Here is a 7,769-nt window from a genome sequence, read left to right as displayed (position 1 = left end):
TTGGCGGGGACAACGAAATGACGAACGGTCACTAGAAGTTCAAGACGGAAGACACAGGCGGAACTGGCAATCATTACGGAATTGGCAGAAAGAAAATCAAGCCCATTTATGAGGTCCTGTGGGCACTGCGCAAGGACAGTACACAGAACAATCTGCTGACCAGCAGTGGTAGCCTGAGTTCTGCATCTCCCAACAACCGCGACCATCGCAATGTCAGTGACACGTACGATGCGAGGATGTAAGGATCTTTTGCCTGCGACGACGAAACGTGCAAGTTCGGCCCAGAGAAGTTATCACTCCGTGCGTCCCGTCTATGTTGCACGTGGCGTTCTGTCAATGCTTCGCTGTGCGCGAACAGCGTTCGATTGCGCGAGCATGCACGTGAGCTTCCTCGCGATGGGTCGGAAGTAAAAAACCCGAAAAGAACAACAAAACTAAAAGTAGTCTAAAACAAGGCATTAGCAGCGGTAGACCACAGTGTGTGTGTTTCTAAGGATTAAAACTTCTTTGATTCAGTACTGGCCCTATATAAAAACAGTGGCGCACATTTGCGGTCAGAAACATTGAAGTTGTAGCAACCATCCGTGTCTTCACTGTCTCCGTTCCTCGGAAATCCTGTTTATCTCATGGGAGAGGGGGGGAGGGGTTATTGGTCCTTGCTCCCCTCGCCGTGCCTTGCCGTGCCTCGCCCGAAGGGAGCGCCACCACAGACACTCGGCAAACATGCTTTTACTTTTCCGTAAAGACTCTTCATTCTCAACCTGTCAAAACGCGTATTTCTCGCCTCCCCTAAACCGAGCTCCCAACAAGTGGTAACCCAGGACATCTAGGTTTTCTGCGAACACTAGGCACGGGCGACGCTGCTCTTACTCCTCCTCACAGGGATGACGTCACGATTACGTCTCCTGTCATCGCCGCAGAGCTTCAGTTTCCCAGCTTTTGGCCAAAGAATGCCCGAGTTTGGTCTATGCAAGTAGAGACCCATTTTAGACTCCCTGTGGTCACTTAATAGTCAGAAAATTACCTGCACATCGCAGCGGCGCTATCCTCCGACATCGGCGATGCCATAGAGGACTTGCTAGCGGGCACGCTTTCAGCCACCGGATACGACGAAGTGAAACGCACGGTACTGTGGCGCCTCGAGGTATCGCAACAGAGTCGGCTCCAACAGCTCTTCTCCGAGGAACTCGACGACCAACGACGGTGACAACTCCTGCAGCGGTTGCACCGGTTATTGGGTGAGCACTCCACCAACTGACGCCAACTACCAATTTCGCGCGAGCTGGTCTTGTAACGCTCTCGGTCCGCACACATGGTACTTGCGGGTTCCGACGAGATGGGTCTCGATTGGCTGGGGGTATTCGCTCACCACATATGCGACTGTTTGTTTTCAGCACAGTTACCTGTCACTGCTGCGAAAGTCTCGGAGCGAGGAGACCAACTCTCGCGCCTGAAGGTAGACAGTGGACCGCCATATCAGTGCACTGAAGAAGCTGACGGTTGGCGGCAACGCGGACGGCCAACTTCGGCGCAACCATTCGGCTTCACAGTCTCGCAGTGCACCTAGAGACTCACCGTTGCGGTTGTGCTAGTACCACCGTCGCTTTCGCGAACAAGCAAGTCGTTGCACTCAGCTCTTTTTGTGGAGCACCACTGGCCCACCTGTCACTGCCCTGCCACGGAGGCTCACTGGACGGAGTTTGGAAGTCGCGCGCCGTGAGTTCGAACACATGGTTTAACACATGGAATGACATATTCCATGCGCTCGAACACATAGAATAACACATGGCGTTGTTGTTCCTTTCTCTAGCAATTGGTCTTCCCCTCTCCATCTGGTTCGAAACCAAGATAGTGGTGACCGGCGGCCTTGTGGTGATTACCGAGCTTTGAATGCCGTCACTTTTCCGGATCAATATGCCCTTCCCCACACACACTTTCGCACCCGTCTCGCAGGAACCAAAATATACAGCAAAATCGCTTTCATGAGCGTGTACCACGAAATTCCTGCCGAGCCAAGCGAAACTCCGAAGACTACAATCCCTACTGCAGTTGGCCTATTTAAATTTGTCCGTATGCCTTATGGTTTGAAGAATGCGGCGCAAGTTTTTCAAAGGTTCACTTTGAAACAAACACTTTCGCCTTCTATTTGAGCGACTGACTGAGCACGGCCAGGTCCTAAAGGCCCACAAATGGATTTTCGGAGTTGAAGCCCGGAATTTTTTCGGCAATCGCATTTCACTCCCAGACATCAAGCCTCTAGAATCATGGGTGCGGGCAATCAACTTCCCCTCTCCGACCTCCTTCCTAAAGTTGCGCGAGTTTCTGGGGCTCTTAATTTTTAACAGGCGCTTCATACCATCCTGTTCGAAAGTTCTTCAGTCGCTTACCGACGGGCTGCGTCGCGACTAAAAAATAGTCTACCTTCAAGTGTTCGTCGTATAACGAACACGTTCCAGGAAGCCAAAATGTGGCTGGTGACTTCAGTGTTGCTGATTCATCCGTTGCCCGCCGCGCTAACTCGCCTTATGGTAGATGCGTCCATCATGGTAGTGGGTGCACTACTGCAGCAGCCCGACGGCCCAGACAGGAGGCCGCTAGGCTTCGTCTCAAAGCGCCTCAAACCTGCAGAAGCTCGCTAAAGGGCCTTCGGGAGGGAGATGTTGGCCATCTATTGCGCTGTCAAGCATTTCCGTTTTTTGGTTCTTGAAGGCTGAATGTGTTACATTCTGGCCGACCGCAAGCCAAAACCTTCGTTTTCAAGCACAACAGTTCCTTGTACTCAGAACGTGAGCTTCGGCAACTTTGCTTGATCTCGGAATTTTCTACGTACATCCGCCATATCTCCGGGACTGAAAAGGAGGCTGCTGACACACTGTCGTGGCCTAGTGGATTTCGAAGCTCTACTCTCGGCCCAGTAAAATGTCCCCGAATTGCGAGAAAAAGGCTCATCGCTCCAGCTTCCGAAGGTGCCGACTCTCTACACAGCTACACTGGTCGCATGTGACACATCGCAGGCAGCTCCTCGCCCGTTGGTGCCCCATTAGTTTCGGCGGCCAATATTCGATTCACGGCACGGGCTAAGCCATCCCGGTATCAGAGCGACACAGAGGCTTATCAAAGGCCACTTTTTCTGGCTATGGATCAACACAGTCGTTCGAAGCTGGGCAAGAAGCTGCCAAGCCTGTCAAGCTGTGAAAGTGACCCGGCATATCGCGTTCAGCGGTGCAGCTGTTTTGACAACCAGAAAGCCGTTTCCATCACGCCCATTTAGACTTGGTGGTGCCTGTTCCGCCATGCCAAGGTTCCACGTACCTTCTCACGTGTTTCTCACCAGTTCAAGACATCACAGCCGTAACATTAGCGGCAGCATTTGTTTCTATGTGGGTGTCATGGTGCTGTTGCCATTTGCTCATAACTGCTTACTGAGGCCGACATTTTTAAAGCTCGTCGCGTTTTTTCTTCCTTTGGGGCGACTGCTCGGCACGCGCCTTCATTACACTACAGCTTAACACCCACACAGCAACGGCATGGTCTAGCGTCTTCACCGACAACTAAAGGCGTCATTGACGACCACGGTCGGCAGAGAGCACTGGGTGGTAAGGCTACCCCTATGCTCCGTTGCATGCATAGAAGTCAACGCTGTGGAGGCTAGAGAGACTTCTTTCGGTGGCGTCGTTCGCACCTGGATATAGTTCGATGTTTTTTGACCGCAATTGTGCGCAACAGTTGTTTACATATGCTCAGTATTGAATGACACAATTTTGATCCTTAGAAACAAGCGCACTGTGGTATATGGCTGCTAATGCGCTGTCTTAGATCATTCTTATTTTTGTTGTTCTTTTCTGGATTTTCATTTGCAACCCGTCGCGAGGAGCCTCACGTGCATGCTCACGCGAGGGAAGGCTGTTGGCGCGCAGCGAAGCATGGACGGGATGCGCGTAGTGATACTTTTTCTTCACCGAACTTCTTGCATAACTTCTATAGCGTTAACTGCTATGTATGGCGCGGAGTATAATACTTCAGGGGCTGCGAAAAACAATCAAGGATGACCTCGGAGTTAGCGCAACCGAGAAGCCTTATGGGTTATCAGTCTGCAATACAGGCCAGTTTTTCGGCACCCAGCAAGGCACTCCGCCAGGGGCCGCGCAGCACTTAGAGAGACTACATTCCTAGTTCGACCAGTTTCGTCCTACATCTCCACGTGTCGCGCGCGGGCAGCCTTGCTTACTTTCCTCACAATGAACACAGCCACGTACGTCTTTCTGTGACGTGACTTTATCAAGTCACCATCGACTTCTTCCTATGAACGCCCCCTTGCACGTGGTTTCACGTTCGGAGAAAACCTTGAAGATTGACGTTCGCGGCAAAGAACATACATTGTCGTGCGACTTCGTGAAACCAACTTATCTTGATTATTAACTCTTGATATATTCTGCCATTCGCAACCAAGCCTCCGGTGTTCCAGGCGGCCGCTCTTGTAGCAACCGTCTGTCACTTGGTTGCCCCGCTGCTAGGAAATCCAGCTTGCCTCGTCGTGGGCATCATTGTCCCTGCTAGCGCTATAGGGGCGGCACCGAACCCACTTGGCAAACCTGCATTTCATCCTCATCATCAGCCTAGTTGCGCCCACTGCAGGGCAAAGGCCTCTCCCATACTTCTCCAACTACCCCGGTCACGTACTAATTTTGGCCATGTTGTTCCTGCAACCTTCTTAATGTCATCCGCCCACCTAAATTTCTGCCGCCCCCTGCTACGCTTCCCTTCCCTTGGAATCCAGTCCGTAACCCTTAATGACTATCGGTTATCTTCCCTCCTCATTACATGTCCTGCCCATGCCCATTTCTTCTTCTTGATTTCAACTAAGATGTCATTAACTCGCGTTTGTTCCCTCACCCAATCTGCTCTTTTCTTATCCCTGAACGTTTCACGCATCATTCTTCTTTCCATAGCTCGTTGCGTCGTCCTCAATTTAAACAGAACCCCTTTCGTAAGCCTCCATGTTTATGCCCCGTACGTGAGTACTGTTAAGACACAGCTGTTTCAAGTTCGGAGAAAACATTGAAAACCTTGAAACCTTGACGTTCACGGCAAAGAACATACACTGTCGTGCGACTTCGTGAAACCAGCTTTTCTTGATTATTAACTCTTCATATATTCTGCCATTCAAAACCAAGCCTCCGGTGTTCCAGGCGGCCGCCCTTGTAGCGACCGCCTGTCACTTCGTTGGCACGCTGCTAGGAAATCCAGCTTGCCCCGTCGTGGAGATCATTGCCCTGCTCGTGCTATAGGGGCGGCACCGAAGCCACTTGGCAATCCTGCATTTACTTTTAGGTAAAGCCAGTCGACTCACCATTCTCAGCCTGTTAAAATGCGCATACCTTGCCTCCACCAAACCGCGCTCCCAACAAACTATATGTGAACGAAGCCATTGCAAGAAGTCTCTCTAGCCTCCACAGCCTTGACTACTGTATGTGAAACGGTGTATAGATACCCGCACAACCCTAGTCAGCGCCTCCTTCTTTTTTTAATGCCAGCTGGATGCAGCCGATCCAACCGTTCACCACCCTCTCCTATCTTGTCCTTTCCTACTGCCCCCCCCCCCCCTTTGGCTAGCGCTCGCGCCTGATTTACGGTCGTCGCGCAGAGTTCCGCTGGGATGCCGCCTCACGACGGAAGTCAGAGGAAGACTGACAGAAGCGTCATAATATGAAAGATGCCGGGACTGAGGGTCTATCGCTTCTCCACCGGCACGGCAGCGGCGCGCGCTCAGACGCACACGTGACGCAAGCAGTCATACCATCTGGGTAACGTGGCATCGCGGAACTCGCGGAATCAAGGCGCACCAACGACTCCTCTTCTGGAGCGAGCGATTTTACTGGCATGGAGAAAATAGAGCAAGCGATACTACGCTGTGCAACACGTTCATGAGCCCATAGATTTCAATGATGTGGGCGGCGCGGTCAGTGGCTGTCAGCCTGGCCATGTCCGTCAATCCCAACAGGGTCTTCCGTTGCTTCCAGATGGTAAGGAGTTCCGCGCCCCGTGAGGGAGGGTTAACCGAACATGCAAGGAGCATGTGGGTAAGATTAGCGGGGGGTTGGGTGCATTGGGTACAGGTAGGAGTATATGCCATTGGATGGAAGAGGCACAGGAAATATGGGGACGGAACGGTGCAGATCTTAAGGCCTCCTCATATTTCATGGCAATTGCAAAGGGACTGGTGGTGCTGGGTTTATAGCTAGCGTTCGGCGCAATATCCCTGGCTCTGCTCGCTGAAAGCAAGCGTGCGCTCCCGGGAAGAGCCCGATTCCGCCACCGCCCGGTTGATGAGATCTCAGGCGCGGTGCACGCAAATCAGCTGCACATGGCGGGACGGGTTTGTGGGACCAAGCTGAGAATGCAGAAAGGATTCTCGTAGACTGGTGCTGGCCCACAGCTTAGGAGTACAGTTTTTGAATCAGTAAGGACGTACCGGGCATTAGTGCGTATAAGGGCAAGCGCGATTGCCGCCTCTTCTGTGGATGCTGGGGTGGGTATGACAGGAAAGGGGTGGAGAGTTACGATGGGATGGAGTATATGGTCACGGCCGCTCTATCGTAAACGACTGCAACTGCGTCTTCGCCCGTGAAGGCCGCGTCCATCCATACGGCGCGAGCTTTGAACCGTAGTCTTTGAGGAGAGCTTTTGCATATGATATGCAGCGGGCCGAGTGATAGGTCACGCGTGTGTTATTCAGGAGGGGTTTCACTAGGAGCTTTGCGTGTATGGGGCGAGCGACTGGTAGTAATTTGGGATCCGCTGCTAGTATGCGAGATTGGAGAGTATCAATTATGTAACGTTCTTTGAAGGATTAAACTAGGTGAGCGTGTTGTGCTTGTATGTGGCCCTCTATGAGTTTGTTTGTGGTATTGATGGACGACAAGCTGTAGATGTAAGAGTTTTGGTTTGGGGGGTGGGGAAGGTTTAAGGTTACCCTGTAGGCTTTACGAAGCATGATATCCAGGGTGATGATTTAATCTTGTCAAGATCGGAGGCGTGAGATTGTGTAGAGGAAACGACTGATTTGGAAGGCATGAATAATATTTGCCTGAAACTCTACGGATGAGATGCGAGAGCGTCTCCATCACCCGCTTCAGTTTCCGGATAGTGAAAGTGTTCTGGTCGTTGTTGTGGATATGAAGGCCCAGGAAGCGGAGTGTGTCAACCTTTAGGATAGGGCGTCTGTCCACAGTAACGACGATGTGGGCCGTGATCAGGGCACATGGTGAGGGGTGTATGAGATGCAGCTCAGACTATTCTGGAGAACAGGATAGACTTATCCTTTGTTCGTGTTGTTGTGTGAGGTTTGCGATAGTTGATAATGTTTCCTCTATGGTGTCATCACTGCCGAGGGTGGTCCACAGAAGGATGTCGTTCGCATAGATAATGTGGTGAAAGTAAGGAATATGATGAAGAGCGCGATCTAAAGGTGGGTGTGACATTTAAGAGAAAATAGCATACCAGGGAGCCTTGCTTTGTGCCCCATTCGCTAAGGGCGCAGGGAGAGGACGCATGGGGGCCCATGTGAACTTCAACCGTGCGTAGGGAGAGAAAGGCTTGCATGTAGGCATACATGCGGGCGCCTAAATTGAGGTGGGGGAGAGCCGTCATGATCGCTGGCTGTTCTACGCGATCGAAGGCATTGGATAAACTTCTGAAGAGGGCGCGTTAGAACGCAGGTGACCGTATCGGTGGGCAAATTGTGCGAGCAAGAAAAGCTCTACAACAAC

Source organism: Dermacentor andersoni, chromosome 2 (assembly GCF_023375885.2).
Source record: "Dermacentor andersoni chromosome 2, qqDerAnde1_hic_scaffold, whole genome shotgun sequence".
Taxonomy (NCBI): Eukaryota; Metazoa; Arthropoda; class Arachnida; order Ixodida; family Ixodidae; genus Dermacentor; species Dermacentor andersoni.
The sequence above is the reverse complement of the archived record's forward strand: the minus strand, read 5'-3'. Positions refer to the sequence as shown.